At 35.5% G+C, this 15,906-nt stretch overlaps 1 long non-coding RNA gene across 7 annotated transcripts in view; it reads left to right on the top strand.

Moving 5' to 3' along the window:
* LOC110836681 (uncharacterized) overlaps positions 1-15,906 on the top strand; it is a 140,629-nt gene that overhangs the window by 113,537 nt on the left and 11,186 nt on the right. For 4 of the 7 annotated variants that reach the window (XR_015534110.1, XR_015534115.1, XR_015534116.1 and 1 more), the window contains 2 exons: positions 12,466-12,603; positions 14,697-14,869. This is a non-coding gene — a long non-coding RNA (uncharacterized LOC110836681). Of the gene's footprint in view, positions 1-3,117; positions 3,347-12,465; positions 12,604-14,696; positions 14,870-15,906 lie in introns of all 7 variants that reach the window. The other 3 variants (XR_015534113.1, XR_015534112.1, XR_015534111.1) reach the window with 2 other exon arrangements.

Here is a 15,906-nt window from a genome sequence, read left to right as displayed (position 1 = left end):
CCCGGAATCAAAGAGAAATTAATTTATTGTTGTGACCCAAAATCGGAGAAACGGGAACTTTATCAGGAAATGAAACGACGACTAGAGGAAACTGAAAAACCTATTACGTAAGAAGTGAAAACAATAGGAATAGTATGAATGGTATTAGCAAGGCCGTATAATATGGCCGAGAGCCGGAAACACTGATACACCAGCGGCCTTCACGAACCTCTCACTCTACCGTAAGTATGAGGGGAATTTTGGCTCAAAACGCAAGCCAGTTTGAGAGGAGACCTTTCTGTACTGCCAGGTGTTGTATCTCTTAAGCTGAGTCCGGCCTTGCGCATTCGAGACTTCGATATCGGATTTTCTCTTTGTCTCACCTCTCTTTTATCGTTCGTTCTCTTTCCACAAAGAAAAAGGCATTGAGCCGTCATGTCTGTGTATTAACCTAGTGACCATTTTGTAAGTTACAAGTTTATAGACCCCGAAGCTGTTCAGTGCGTAGACGAAAAGACCATCGCAACACTCGATCAATTTACGCCACTGGTTATAATAAATTTTTCATCTCTTTTACGAGACGAATTTAAAAGTAAGAGTAATATTGAGATACTTTCGTGGTATGATTGGCAACGTTGTGTTGCTACAGTAGAGGTCTGCACCAAGGACGAGCAAAATTAATGTCCAGTCTTGAGGCAGTTTCGTGGTCTTTGAGCAAGCTACATGTTTTGTTAGTGTCTGTGGACCGGCGGCCTTATCTGTCTGCATCAAAAACTTTTAAGCATTTCCTCCGGGGGCTTCCGTGGCATCCCAACAATTACTCCATTCACACACAGAAGAAGGCAATGGCAAACCATTTCTGGATCATTTGCCAAGAACGTATATGAACAGGTCCCAGTCCGAGAAAAGGATGGAAGGATCCTGTTCATATGGACCTGTCGTCAGACAGAACACTAAATAATAATAACTTGACAGCTAATTGTCGATGGATCTACGCTCCTTAAATTTTGTCATATACACCAAAAATGGAACAATTTAAGTTTTATGACTTTAAAATATATTTTGGTTAATTTGTTCACATTCCTCAACAACTTTTGAAAACATCTTATTTATTTACCACCGAGTAAAAACCCATTTGCAGTTAATAATAAATAAATAAAAAGAATAAAAAATAAATAATAATATTAATCTTATTTATCATGTAAGACTTGAGGTTCTCACAGCGGTGAATATGAAGATTTCTGTCTTCTGGGTTGTTGCGCTGTGTAGTCTGGTCGATGTTTACCGACGTTTCAGAGGTCATACTGCCTCCGTCATCAGGGCAATGAGTATGAAGATTTCTGTCTTCTGGGTTGTTGCGCTGTGTAGTCTGGTCGATGTTAACCAACGTTTCAGAGGCCATACTGCCTCCGTCATCAGGGCGATGAGTATGAAGATTTCTGTCTTCTGGGTTGTTGCGCTGTGTAGTCTGGTCGATGTTAACCAACGTTTCAGAGGTCATACTGCCTCCGTCATCAGGGCGATGAATATGACGCCCTGATGACGGAGGCAGTATGACCTCTGAAACGTTGGTTAACATCGACCAGACTACACAGCGCAACAACCCAGAAGACAGAAATCTTCTTATTTATCATCTCTACACTTCTCAAAATGTAAACGGAAGGTACGTGCCTAATGTCATTAAAGACCATGTGTCTTCCGGTGTAGAATGATCAGTTCATAACCCAGCTCCTCACAGTTTAACGTCGCGTGTATCAAAGAAATTAACAACATGCGTTGTCTCTAGACTGGGAAAGGTCAACACTTGTTTTAATCAATGTAGGTCACGCGAAATTCCTAGCGTTTGTTAAAAGTGGTTTACTTCATTTGAATGGAATGCTAACCACCAGTTCGCGCGAACACGCTACACGTTAAATTAATTACCTGTAGCCTTAATAAATAAAGAACTTCGCGCATGCCTCTTGCGCAAGCGCAAACGATTTTTATGTAATTCGTGTTTCAGAGGTAGGTGGTAAGCCTGCATGTGCTTCATTAGGAAAAAAAGTTTTGGTTTTACGAACAGTCTGAAAAGAAGACGCGATCAAGCGTGGATATTTTAGATCTGTCAGCAGCATCCGAAAGAGATACCGGTCTGTCCGGACTTAACCCGTGGCAGTAAAATTCTGTAGCTTCAGTACCAGTGCAGAACTGCTTACGTGTACTATTTGTCATTCTTTATTCTGTTCACAAGTCGACATCTGATGGAAGCATTGGCGATGGTCAGTACATTATATGTACGTAATAAATTACATACCCTTCCCACTCATTCTGATATGCAAATTTTGAGTAACTCTACGTCGACTATCGAAAAGTTAGAGTTTCTTATAGTACAATTCCAGGTGGTTAATCGATACTTATCTGACTTCCTGAATATGTAGCAAACAACATAATAATATATTAAAATACTTGTATATGAATCTAAGCCCTGTGCATTTCAATTCGTAAATGCCATGAAAGCTGTATTTTAAATAGAAAACTGCATTAAATTAAATTTATTAAATTTTAAACTCAGTATATACGTGAGGTGTTTCTTTTTATAAAGAAAGTTAGCTTTTAATATGACTGATAGACACGAAAACTGTAGATGCCAGTAGTTAGCATACCTGCTTCGTATTCGAGAGGTCTCGGGTTTAAATCTTGGTCTGGAAATTGGATATTATAACTGATATTTCTCTTTGTTTTCGCAGTTTCTCTGAGTAAGCGCTGTGGTATTAGATTAGGCCACGACCGCTTCCTTCGAATTCTTTTCAAACATATTGTTTATTAATCATATTATTCGACGTTATAAAAGTCACCCTTAGCTACTGGTAGCATGTTTAAATGAAGAAATAATTCTTCATGGAGGTATAAAGTCTATTTTATTTTGAACGGTATAAGGATTATAAAGTGATGTTACACAACATCATAGAGGTTTAAAGTATAATTTTAACTGTTGAATAGATTTGAAACTACTCTGTCTGCATATACAGGATTGTCTGCAAAGTAAAATTACAGTTTTATTTACACTTACACTTTTCGTATTGTTGTCGCAAACACAGCTGAGGAGAAACTTGAATTTTTGTCGAATTACTCAACCTAATTGATAATCTATTGGCAAAGGTCTGTGTTCCTGAGTTGGCCCGGAGCGTCTGCGAGCATTTAGATCCGTACGCACCAACAGTTTGCGCCTCCTTCCTAACTTGAGAAATTCAGTGGCCGAGATCAGAGAATTGAAAGTACCGGAGACCAAGCTGAGTCTGGCCGGTAAATTGAGAACGTCTTTCTCGGACAATGTTAAAGACGAAAACCAAGGAAAGCAGTACGCATTTAAACTCTTTGAAGTACACTGGTAAGTATATGTACCAACTGATTTACAATACCGTAACATTTAATTTTGTCCACAAATTTTATTTATGGATTTCATACGATTCTCAGTTCAAATATATCTTGGTTTGATGAACAAATTTATGTTTATAATATAGACGCGTTGTGTTTACTATGCGGTAGGTATTTAGTTGAGTTTCCGGCTTTCAAAGGATTAGTAAGGCATGGCTGTTCTATAGTTTGAAAATTATTTCAAGATATTTGTTTCAGTGTCTATATAATAATTAATTTTATTTATAAAATAATTATTTAAGTTCTGCCATGCAAAAATAAGTAAATAAGACTATGAATATTGATAAACTGGTTTTATTCTACAAATAATTAATCGAAATAAAGCTTTCATTTCTGTTTTACACACAGCTGAAATATAAGCATAAGGTCTACATATCAGAATTGAAAATATGAATGAAAATTCTTTGCGGTATGCACTGATTATGATTTATCGTAGTTTTTTTCAGATACCCCAAGAAGACCTAGACAGCAAACCTAATAAATTACAAACACACGTCTGTGTTAAGGTTAATCGTTTTACCACTTTACTTTACTACATTAATTAGTGTTGTTATGAAGCGAAATGAATGAGAAACAGGAAATGGGGAAGTAATGAGAGATACAACATGTAATGTGGGAAACAGAGATACATTTATTTCTATGAAGGTTCCCAGGCAGTGCCCGCTCGTCCTTCTGATAATTGTATATTGAAGAGAAAGTAAGACGTTTGAGAGTGGGGTATAGAGAGAAATTGAGTAGGGTCCCAATGCAGTCGATCAGAAATTTAAATTTTTATATTAGCCTTGAGAGAGCGGCATTTTGGCAAAATTTATAATAACGTGGTGGGAAATAATTCTGAGCGGAATTTTGAAGTTAATGTCAAGGACAGGGGTTTCATGAGAGACACGCAGTGCAGTGTGTGTGAAGCCAAAGTTCATCTAAATAATAATTCAACATTCTGCTCTTTCCTCAAAGAAAAAAAGTCCCAACACGTCTTCATTACAACTGTCAATTGGTTAATATTTTGTTACGGAAATAATCGTTGCTTAATTATAAGAATCATACAAAAGTCATATATATAATCTGTTGCAAAAGTACAGCGGTATTGAATGTCAAAGAATATGGCTCTCATGGTTACCACTGTGTGAAGGGTAAAGTAAAAATCAGGTTTCTTCCAGCCCTTATAAAATCAAGGGATGCATACGTATGTAGGACCTGTCCATAATATCCCGTATTCAAAACGTCCTGCTTCAAGCAAGTGCAGAGGTCCTCGCCTTTGTGTAGTGCGTGTGTGGTATATTCATATAAATTTTATTTGCTTTCAAGGTTTCATAAAAATTATCTTGTTCTTAGTTATAAATGTACAGAGCAATTGAGGGAATTTTTTTAACTGTGGACGTGTAATAAAATGCTAATAGAGTTTTCGGGTTTACAGGCAGATGCCTATTACAACTTACTCGTCGTTTCTAGCATCGGTAATGAAGCTAGTTTCAGTAGTTGCGTATTTTATTCCCAGCTGAGGAAAAGGTTTATTTTTTATGTACGATTACGTGTTCGCGTCTGAGCATGCGCATTTAAATTCATGTCTGTGTCATTAAAAATATAATAATGGAAATTGTGTTTCAGTTTGGAGGTCTTAGGATGATCATTTGTGCCCCACATGTGCGAACTGTAAGAATGTTCATGACGAATCTCTCGTTAGCGGACATGATAACTTTTTTTTGTAACCTGTGGGTGTGAGAAGAGTATTCATTGGTATTTTCATTAATTGCTTAGTAAAAATGGAAAGATCTCGAAAACGTTGGAAAAGACTGACTGTCTATACCACGAACCTAAGAAGGAGATGGTGAAGAATAAGAAAGACAATACAATTAAGATTTAATGGAATATCGATAAAAGTTTTGTAACAATAATTGTGTAAAATTCGAGAAGTTTGAATAAAATTTCATATAAAATTTGTTGCACGTAGAATTAAAAATGTTCACAGAAACTGAAAAGTGGAGACGTACGTAGCAGGAAAATATTAAAACGGATCTTAAGGAAATGAGGGTTGGATGATATGGATTAGATTCATCTGGATCAGGATAGGGAGAATTGGCAGAATTTTATAAAAACGGTTATGAAGTTTCAAATTTTGTAATAGGCGGAGAATCTCTTGGCTACTTGAACGTACTGATAGCTTCCTAATGACATCGCCCAAAGGAATTTATTTGTTTGTTTGTTTGTTAGGCCACGGTAATGAATTTAATTTTTATATCTCTGATTCCTCTGTTGAAATGCCCAAAATAAAGGAACCATTTATGATTTTTGTAAAACTACAAGTTACGCAATCCAATGAGACACTAAATTATATCCCTAACATGGTCTAAAACTTTCTAAGACACGAGAACGGTGCTAAGCGCTGTTGAACGTCGTACTAGTAGGCCTGCAGCCTACAACTGCTACAAAACAAGGATTTTTTTGGAAAAACAGAGTTTCTTAATTGACTTCATGAGAGAAATGGCAAAATGAGGAGTTTTTAATTACGGATTTGTGACATCTGATAAGCCATCCGTTGATCAAAAAATATAAATGTTTTTGGAAATTGCCATTTTATCGGAATATTTCTGCTCCACGCATGAAAAATAGGCTATAGGCCATCGTAACTCAAAACTGAGATACGGTGTTGGCCTATAGACCAATTTCAAAAAGATTAAAGTCTGCATATTTCAATGTTGCTACTTTAAACAATTAAATGAGATTCTGTGTAAGAATATTTAAGTACAATTTTTTTAAATACATCTTGTACATTCTCAAATAACAATACACAGTCGAGTCAAAACTGACGAAGTGAGTAATGCTTCAGATTAAAATTCTGAGGATCTGTGGTTCAAAACCAGCTGCCTTGTGTTTTTCCTCAGACAGTCCTCAAAATGCTTTCGCGGTCCCGTCATATAATTTGACAATTATCTTTGTTATCCTAAAATATAATCTGTAATTTTTACCCCTTCAAATGCCCGTAATTGGCTCTCACTGTTTTTTTTGGCAAACTGAAACCGCAGAGGCAAATAAAATTTATAAAATTCGTTCAGACTGCCAAAAGCTGAAAGAAAACTGGAATCACCGCGAGCAGACGAAACTCACAGGAACAAAATCGTCTATGATCTAAAGTCTAAATAAATTCTGTGAAAGACGGCCCAGAAATGTAAATCCAAGCAAATTCCTTTGTATGCAGTGAATGCCTTCCGCTTCTCTCTTTTATGCTCTATTTCCCATACATAGCGAAATCTTCTTTTTCTACTTCCGGTCTCTCTTTCTGGTACAAATTTTCTCTTTATTCTCTTACAATTCTCCTATTCCCTTTGCCTACGTTGCTCACCCCTTGCCCCTCACACAAATTGCACGACAGCTCTTTAACACCAAATGTACTATAACATAATTCTTCACTCGTGAATGACATTATTGTACATTTTACGTCCCAGTTCCGCATTTTAATACAATACTGTGCTATTCATTAAAATATTTTTGCGTCAAACTGATTTGATTTTTGTAATAGTTCAGGCCGGTTACGCAACTATCAGATTATGTTAGTCAATATTAACTTTGATATACTAGTTAGGTATTTCTCCACTTTTAGCTATCCGATGGCGCGCTACTGGCCGGAACATTTGCCTCTGTCTGATGTGTACCTGATGAAATCAAACGCACATACAGAATCTTATATCAATCCAGAGTTATATTCGTGAGGTATCCAGTTCAAATCTCGCTAGGTTTAATCTGTTCTAACTGAGGTATCGTACAGTGTCTTTTGCGTTCCTCATGAGTTTTATCCTGTACTGCTTTAAATAATACCTGACACACCATTCAACTTCAGTACATATTATTCAATACCATATCGTCATTTCATTCAACTTCTCTCTGTAGTTAAATGAACGATGTTAAACAAAATAATCGACAGCGAGTCATATAGCTTTAGTACAGTGTCAAACTTTGCTCAAGAAATTGCTGGTTTTGTTTTAGATTTTATATTTTCTGCTTACGTAACAGAGATAGGAAAATTACCTCCAAAGTTTTCTGATCAAGAATGTTCTTTCTTTAGTGGAAGACACCAAATTTAAAACCTAAGTAAACAACATTTATTTATTTATTTAGTGTTCTGTCTGACGACAGGTCCATATGAACAGGATCCTTCCATCCTTTTCTCGGATTGGGACCTGTTCATATACGTTCTTGGCAGATGATCCAGAAGTGGTTTGCCATTGCCTTCTTCTGTGTGTGAATGGAGTAGTTGTTGGGATGCCACGGAGAAACCGGGGAAGAAGCCCCCGGAGGAAAACTCCGTGTTGCCTAGACCACGGCCTTGCCCAACACAAGTTATAAATTCGGGCACCGCCGGGAATCGAACCCGAGACCCCAGGATTACAAGGCCAGCGTTCTAACCGCTAGACCACCTTGGTAATCTGTAAACAACATATAAACTCATATGTATTTAAATGTTTACACGTTTTAGAGAGAATACCTGAAGGAGTTTCAGAATCTGATGCTCATTCAGCCAGTCAAAAATTTCCTCGCCTTTTATGGAATCAGCCAGTGGTTTCTACCCTGCTTCAGATCAATGCAGATAAATTAATTTATTATACAATTTACTATTATCCTCTCATATGCGTCTGGGTCTTCGAATTTCGCCTGTAGATACCATGAAAGATAACACGTACTTTATTATTTACATTTAAGATCATGTAATTTAAGATGAGTGTGTCACTATTTTTGGTATGTCGTACTATATTTTTTAAGAAGGTACAACTGTTTTTCATACTTATGTAATCTTTAACCTACTTTCTTCGGACGCCTTTTATTATGGCATTTTGAGGAAAAAAAAAGCTCCGATCTTATGATTGGTTTGCTTAAATTGCAGCTTATAATTAAACGTTTCCGTACACATTCAATATAAGATTTATAAATCAGTGTTATTAAATAATTTCTGCTTAAAGCCTAACTGATATTGCAGACTAAGGATGACAAATTTTGTGTTCTCAAGATTTCACGTAAGCAAAACATCGAAAAAGGCAAAAATGATATAAAAATAAATCAAATGATGTTAGGCCTAATTTCTGTAATATTTGCACGAAATATAATAGAATTATAAATCCAATATTATTGCGACATATATAATTTGGATTTATATCGTCGCATGAAATTGTTTAGGCCTGTTCTTGATTGAGAAAAACATTTATACTCAGTTTTGAAAGTACACGAAATAATAACTGAATTTCAGCAGAGTAATAAATGATTAGTTGCGCCTACAGTGAAGGAGTAGGTCTGTCCGCACTCAGCGTCTAAGAAGCAACGGGTAGATGGAGGACAGTTGCCGAGGGAAATGTGTCTCAGGACTGGTGAGCTTCTGCATGAACGTGTTCTAGGCTGAATAATGCGCGCAAGGGACGCGTCTCTTATATCATAACCCTAGATCCAGTAAAATATTTCTTGTATTACAAAGTTATTACTACATTCGATTATGTACGAAGAAGTCTAAAATTATAGTTTACGAATATTTATCAAAAATAAGGATATTTCAAAATTTTTAAATTGGAAATTGCTGAAAAATTTGTAATTTTCTGTGAAATTATGTGTATGAAAAACATGAAAATATAGGTTAATACCAATGTTTGTATTTGTTTCTATAGCTGAAAATTCTGTTGAATATTAAAATATACAGTGGTAATTTTATAAATTAATTTATTTGCTTAGATCATGTATTTGTGTACAATTGTGTTTGAATTTGTAAGTCAGAATAAAATGGTATGTTTATGGGATTCCGCATTAATATTTATTACAGATTGTGGTTAGCCTATGACGTAAGAATTATAAAAAAGTTCTATATTTAATTAGGAAATGTCATTAATATTTTATAACACTTACATACATGTAAGTCTTTATCCCCTGCCAGTATCTTACTCACTTAAGACACCAGTTTTGTTAATTGATGTTCAATATATCTTTCCACTGGACAGAAATAGTCCGTTTCCTGAGCGTGTTACCAAATATAATTAGGAACATTCATTTAGAGAGTGTTTTATGTTTTGAAGAACTGATTTATGTATATATTTGTGTTACTTATCGGTTCAGGTTGTATTAAATAAAAAAAGGCTCTTCAATTCGAATATACTAACCCCAGAAACACGACCGTAATTTTCCGTGGTCTTCTGACCGTGTTAACGTCACCGTGAGAAGCGTTTAATGTAGCAGAAATCTGTGTTTTGTTTTATGGGTCAAAAACTCACTTCATGCATTGGACGACGCTGACTTTTTTCTCCCCGAGACACCTGTTGCTCTTAAAAGTGAATGTTTTTCGTTGATCTTAATTACTACGCATGGCTTTGTCTTTCGGCACACAACGGCTCGCCACATGGAAACCTGTAGGCGTGATTGAATGAGATGAAAAGCGTGCAGTTAACTAGCAGCTAGGCCAACTGTGTGATTACAAAATTTCCGATACTTCACTTAGAGAAATTATATAATAAAAGTGTTTATAATCCCCACGTTAACAAATTATTTTGTAAGTGATTTTCATCTTTCGTGATAATTTATTATTTATGTTGTTTTTCCTATCTTCGGTGCCACCTCTGTGTGGAAGTTGGCTGTAATACTTAAAGGTGAAATTATATACTAGACTAATGGTGTTAAATTAACCTTTTAAAAGCCAATGGTAAATATATGTACCCACTGCTTTAAAAACCATTAACTCTGTAAATTATATTAATGGGATTCGTATATTATTTCTCATAACAAACAGCGATTATTTCCTTATGAACATTAACGTATAGAGAAGTGTTGTGTTCTCTTCGAGGTACGGGCTAAATTCTTAAATATTTGGTTATTTAAAGAAGCTTTGGCTTCAAATGATCATGCTTCATTATATAAAAGAAAAAATTATAATGTGTGGTTTCATAGTTTTTATTCTCCACCAGATATTGTAAGGGTGGCGAAACCAGGGAGGATTGGATAGCCTAGGCATGTAGCACGGCACAGATAAAAAATGCATAACGTCTAAAATTCCATGAATTTTGTGGATAAGTTTTTATACTTTCTGGCACCTGAATGCAGCATTTTAAAGAAATATGTAAAGGGAAACCGAGACATTAAATTGAATCTGTATATCAGATCACCAACCTGATTTTCACATAGGCCTATTAATTTCAAAGGAAATAAAAGGAGAAGTGCTACATGTAATATTTATCCGTTTATATTGTCTAAAAATATGGAATTTATTTCATGGTATGGATCCAGTATTCTTATAAATTGTCTTATGTGAGATTTGAGGTATTCACGGCGGTGATATTACTGATGATGCTTATTTACCGACCATTTCACACTGTTCTAAAATACAGATCATCATCATCATTATATTGTTACGTGTTCTGATAGAAAGATGGGATAGTTCATCGCTGGAAGTTAATTTATAATCTTCGCCTACCCGTTAAGAATTAAGCAAATAAACTCAGTTTTTGTAATGTGTTCGTTTAGTGTGCATTGAATTGACGCTGTGATGTGTGTGAGTCACTGACGAAGTTTTATTGACATCAGGAATTTTGTGGTGGTTGTAATACATTTAGTACTTTTTTGGAATCGCTTGAAATAATATACAGGTGAGCGATTGTTAGCTTTTCAATAATGAATATGTAATAAGTAATAGCTTGAACTAGGGATTTTTCTGAATAGAAGTAAATTCATAATTTATTCCTTCCGAACTTTGCTATGGCTTACATTTTTTAATCATGTATTTCTACGGAAAAAAGATTTAGAATGTTTATAACGTGTGATTCAGTCTATATGGTGAGACTAAAAATTATATTTGCACATTTATATAATTTGATTTACATTTGTTTAATCTAAGTTTATATTAAATTTATTATATTCACTGCCAAATTTCGCATTGTTATGTCAGTAATGGTTAACGTATGAAATATTTCACACACTTGCGATTATGTTTAATTTCAGACGTGTAAATCCGTTTCTCAAGTGAGTATGCCCATAAAACCTAAAGATAAAAATAGATTTCACATGGATGTCATGTTGTTTTGCACTGTACAAATCAATTATCGTAGAAGCTGGTTTCAGAAATGAGGTGAATTGCAGGGGCTAACTTTTTCATACAAAATTCACTTGTGAGTTCATCTCGGAGACATGTCGACAGTGAGAAACCTCCGGAAAGCCAGGTTTTTGAAAATATAACGCGTTTCGTAACAACACTCAATTTGGATACGAAATACGAGTACAGTCTGCGACCTGTATAAATAAGACAGTACATGATATGTGTTTGTTATGGCCTTGCTACTGCTGTACGATTCCGGCCTGTCCATTTAAAAGTTGATGGATTTTATAGGTCGGCTGTAGAAATACGTAGACGTTTTCCCTAGCATTCTTAATGCTACTGATATACTCGGTCGTGAAAAGTGCTTTCCAGGACATGTACTGAAGTTAGAACAGCACTTTATGCTTGATTTCAACATTACTATTATACACCGCTGAAAAAGGTCCATCAGATTGGCCGTCTGTAAGTGAATTACTTACCGAGGAAATGTTCACACAGAAATCTAACGAACGAGCAGCGAGAAATGCGTTTAAAGTTGTATAGGAATTTACGGGTAGTGTGAATTTCAATGTCGCAATATACCACTAGATGACATGCTTAAAATAAGCCAAGCTAAACATTAAGAACTCCATACTAATATAGATATTGAAGTAAAACTGATTTGGTGTAGAACTTACACATATTTGTTTCCGTTATGAAGTGATGAAGATGGCGATGCATAATGTTAGTAGAAGGTATGATATCACTAAGACGTACTACAGATCTGAATTGTCAGTATGATGAACATGCAGTAAGGTTTAGAAGTTTGTTATGGCTTCTAAGGTTTTGGTATTTAAAAATACAGCGTTTTCCCTTTTAGCACGAGAAGTTGTAAACTTCCTCTTCATTTGCAAGTACAGCAAAGTGATTTTGTAGACTGAGACAGAGAGTAATTCGTACGGGGGCAATATGTTGTCCGAAATTGGTTAATGCACCATAAACTTTCGCAAATCTAATAACGTGGTTTATGTTTAATATTGCAGCCAGGAGTTCTCAAGGCCTTGCGGTAAACCGTCTTCTGACGATTAGTTAACACTACGATGGGACACTACAAAGGATGAAGACAGCTGAAGCATATTAATGATAGAGGGTGTTCAGTCGCCGTGGTGTTATTATCAAAGGTGAGCTTCCGGACCGTTATACTGTAGCAAATACTTATCTACATTCTGGAACATTCTTCGATCTCATCATATGTTCACTATGTCTTCTCCTGCGATTTTCCTTCCATCTGTAATTGTTGAGGGCTTCATATGATTATCAGAGTAAACAGAAGTAATTTCCTAGTGAGACACTAACCAGTTGATCACTGTAAAGGAGAAATGTGTCCATGCGATACGGACTGAATTATTAAATATTATCTAGGCGAAGTTTGACTTAAAAGGGTTAAATGCTACTTTCAGATAGGCCGGTTTTCATAGTCAAATCAAAGGTCGGAGAAAGGAGTTCAGTACATATGAGTGGATTTATTTATTTAAAAGCGAGATTTTGTGAGAACTATTACAAAAACTAAAACGAGGACAATTCTTGCAACATGTATATCTTCTTGTGGAAGTCATTGTCTTCTTCTTAACTTCTAATGCTCTTTACAAGTTAGGCTATTTTCCTACTTTTCTACATTTCTTCTGAAACTCTTTCTATCGTATTCTCACAGACAAACTTGAAACAAAGCCCGAAGATTTATCCGCCTTCAAAGATCTGAAGAACTGATGAATGAAATTATATCTGCATGAAGGCTTATTAAGCTCCCCTTGCATTCGAAACTACATTGTATTTCAGAAACGTTTACTTTGTTTTCTGCTGCTAATGCTATTCTACTCAAAGTTATTTATACCTAAATATAAACGTCTACCATAATTTTAATTACTTCACATTGTCAACTATTGATATCTCCTAGTGATATCGATATTATAACATTTCAGAAGATAAATTAATAGAATTAGGTGATAGCAGAGATGTAATTTAGCCCACATTTCGAAGTTGTTATGACGGTATCTAATCTCAAATCAGATAGAAAATACTTCCAGTTTTGCGTGGCTTAATTTACAACGATAATATGCATCCAGGAACAGTGTCTTGAAATTTAACTTATAAATTTGTCATAATTTAGTATATTTTTGCATCACTGTTATATTGATCACACACGTTCAATAGAAATTGCGAATGCCAAGCTACGACTGAATGATTCTAGTGATTGAATCATTGTAAATACATATATAAAATTATAATGAACTTTGAATAAAATAACCTAACATTTATTCAGCCAGAATTCAACGTAAAGTGATATTATCCGAACAGAGGTATGCCCATACCTTATAGAACACAATACATAGAAATAGCGGAGTCTATATGAGAATCTACGAAGTTAACCAGTAAATTTAACTTGTACGTATGCACCTAGTGAAATATCTGGAATAATGGAATTCAATAGTCTGGCGTTGAGGAAGCGAATTACGCGTGGTCTTACCGGGACAGTATATGCTAGGTACTGATAATTAAAGAACGCACGAGGTGAATATATCTTCCTTCAAAGCAGAATTGATTTATTGTATCTAATATTTAATATTTTATTCTGGGAAACTGTAATTAATATGCTACGTCATTTAAGTGTATAAATATAAAACATAAATGAAGATAAATTCTCACAAGATTAATTTGTCTAAATGTTATTTTGAGTTTTGATAATCGTACAATTTCCCATTTTAAAATTCATTTGAACGTTAAAATTACTGAGATGGTCTCTTTAAAACACAAATTGGATGTCACAGTTTTTAAAATTATTATAAAGTAAAAATTGTGTAAGCCTTTGTGATTTTAAACCTAAACTAAGATACTAAAACACATGTATATTCCCTCTCTTTTGAGACAACAGAAACAAGATATTATACTGATATCACTGGGCAGATTGAAAATGTAAGTTATTCACAAAATTCAGGTACTAATATAATAATATAATATTTAAATCTTACACATGTCTTCTGTCGGTAATTTTAAATGATATTCACTAAACCAATTAATACTACAATAAAGTCTCCTTCCTGAACTGTTTTAACAATGTGATAAAATTTTGTTGAACGCCAACGAATACATTTTTAGGTTGTTAGTACTATTAAGTTTGTTTAAGACGCATATACCGCACAGAGCTGTGCAAAAAATGGATAAGACGGTTATACAAATTACTGTCTAAGTTGATATTCTGTAACGTTTGTGTTTGTAGATGGAGGCAATATGCTCCTCCGAAACATTGGTGTATATCTACAAGTACTCATGACATTGTTACAACCCAGAAAACCGAATTCGTCATCAGCGCTGTAAGAAAATCAAGTCGGAAAAACGTAAATCACTGTTCATCAACTGTCAGTCACAGGATGTGCAAAATATAGTGGTTTGGTAAGCACAAATTATATTTATGTTCGTGGCTATGGCTGTACCATTTTGCTAGAGGTCATTTGGCCGTTGTAGGTTTTGAGGTAGTTCGAAGATGGCTGTCTTCTGGGTTGCTGCGCTGTGTAGTCTGGCAGAAGTTTACCAACGTTTCAGAGGTCATACTGCCTCCGTCATCAGGGCGATGAGTATGAAGATTTCTGTCTTCTGGGTTGTTGCGCTGTGTAGTCTGGTCGATGTTAACCAACGTTTCAGAGGTCATACTGCCTCCGTCATCAGAGTATGAAGATTTCTGTCTTCTGGGTTGCTGCGCTGTGTAGTCTGGCAGAAGTTTACCAACGTTTCAGAAGTCATACTGCCTCCGTCATCAGGGCGATGAATTCATTGGTTAACATCCACCAGACTACACAGCGAAACAACCCAGAAGACGGAAATCTTCATACTCTGATGATGGAGGCAGTATGACCTCTGAAACGTTGGTAAACATCGACCAGACTACACAGCGAAACAACCCAGAAGACAGAAATCTTCATATGGGTACTTGTTGGAATCACTTGTGAGGAAATGCTGCACACTTTCATGTGCCTGTCACGAGAATATTAAATCAAGGACATTCTTGTTATGTAGTTCAGAGTCTGATATCTAAAAGTGTAATATTTAAATACATAAAATCACAGTTTTAGCTGTTTTCTTGCACGGATATGAAATTCGTACTAGCATTTAGGAGAAAAACACTAAAGGAGGGTGTTTAAGAACGGGTTACTTAGGAGAGTATTTGGATCAAATCTCTCACCACTTTGAGAGGCAAATATTATATATTTTGAGCGTTGGTTATTCCTTTAAAAAAATCCTTTTCCTCGCCACTAGCCGAAGTAATTTTCTTCATACCAGCGCGTCACGCTTATGTGTTAGCGGTGAAAAATGCTAGAGACGTGGATATTTCTGGTTTTCATGATACTGCACAGGATGTCTCTCGGAAGAAGACCATAGCTCAGGTCGTAGACATATATCTGCTTGCGATGGATGTAGAGACAGGGACTGGG

The sequence above is a fragment of the Zootermopsis nevadensis genome, unplaced genomic scaffold, assembly GCF_977971745.1.
Source record: "Zootermopsis nevadensis isolate Lab colony 2312 unplaced genomic scaffold, Znev_1.0 Znev_ptg000008l, whole genome shotgun sequence".
NCBI lineage: Eukaryota > Metazoa > Arthropoda > Insecta > Blattodea > Termopsidae > Zootermopsis > Zootermopsis nevadensis.
The sequence above is the reverse complement of the archived record's forward strand: the minus strand, read 5'-3'. Positions and strand labels throughout refer to the sequence as shown.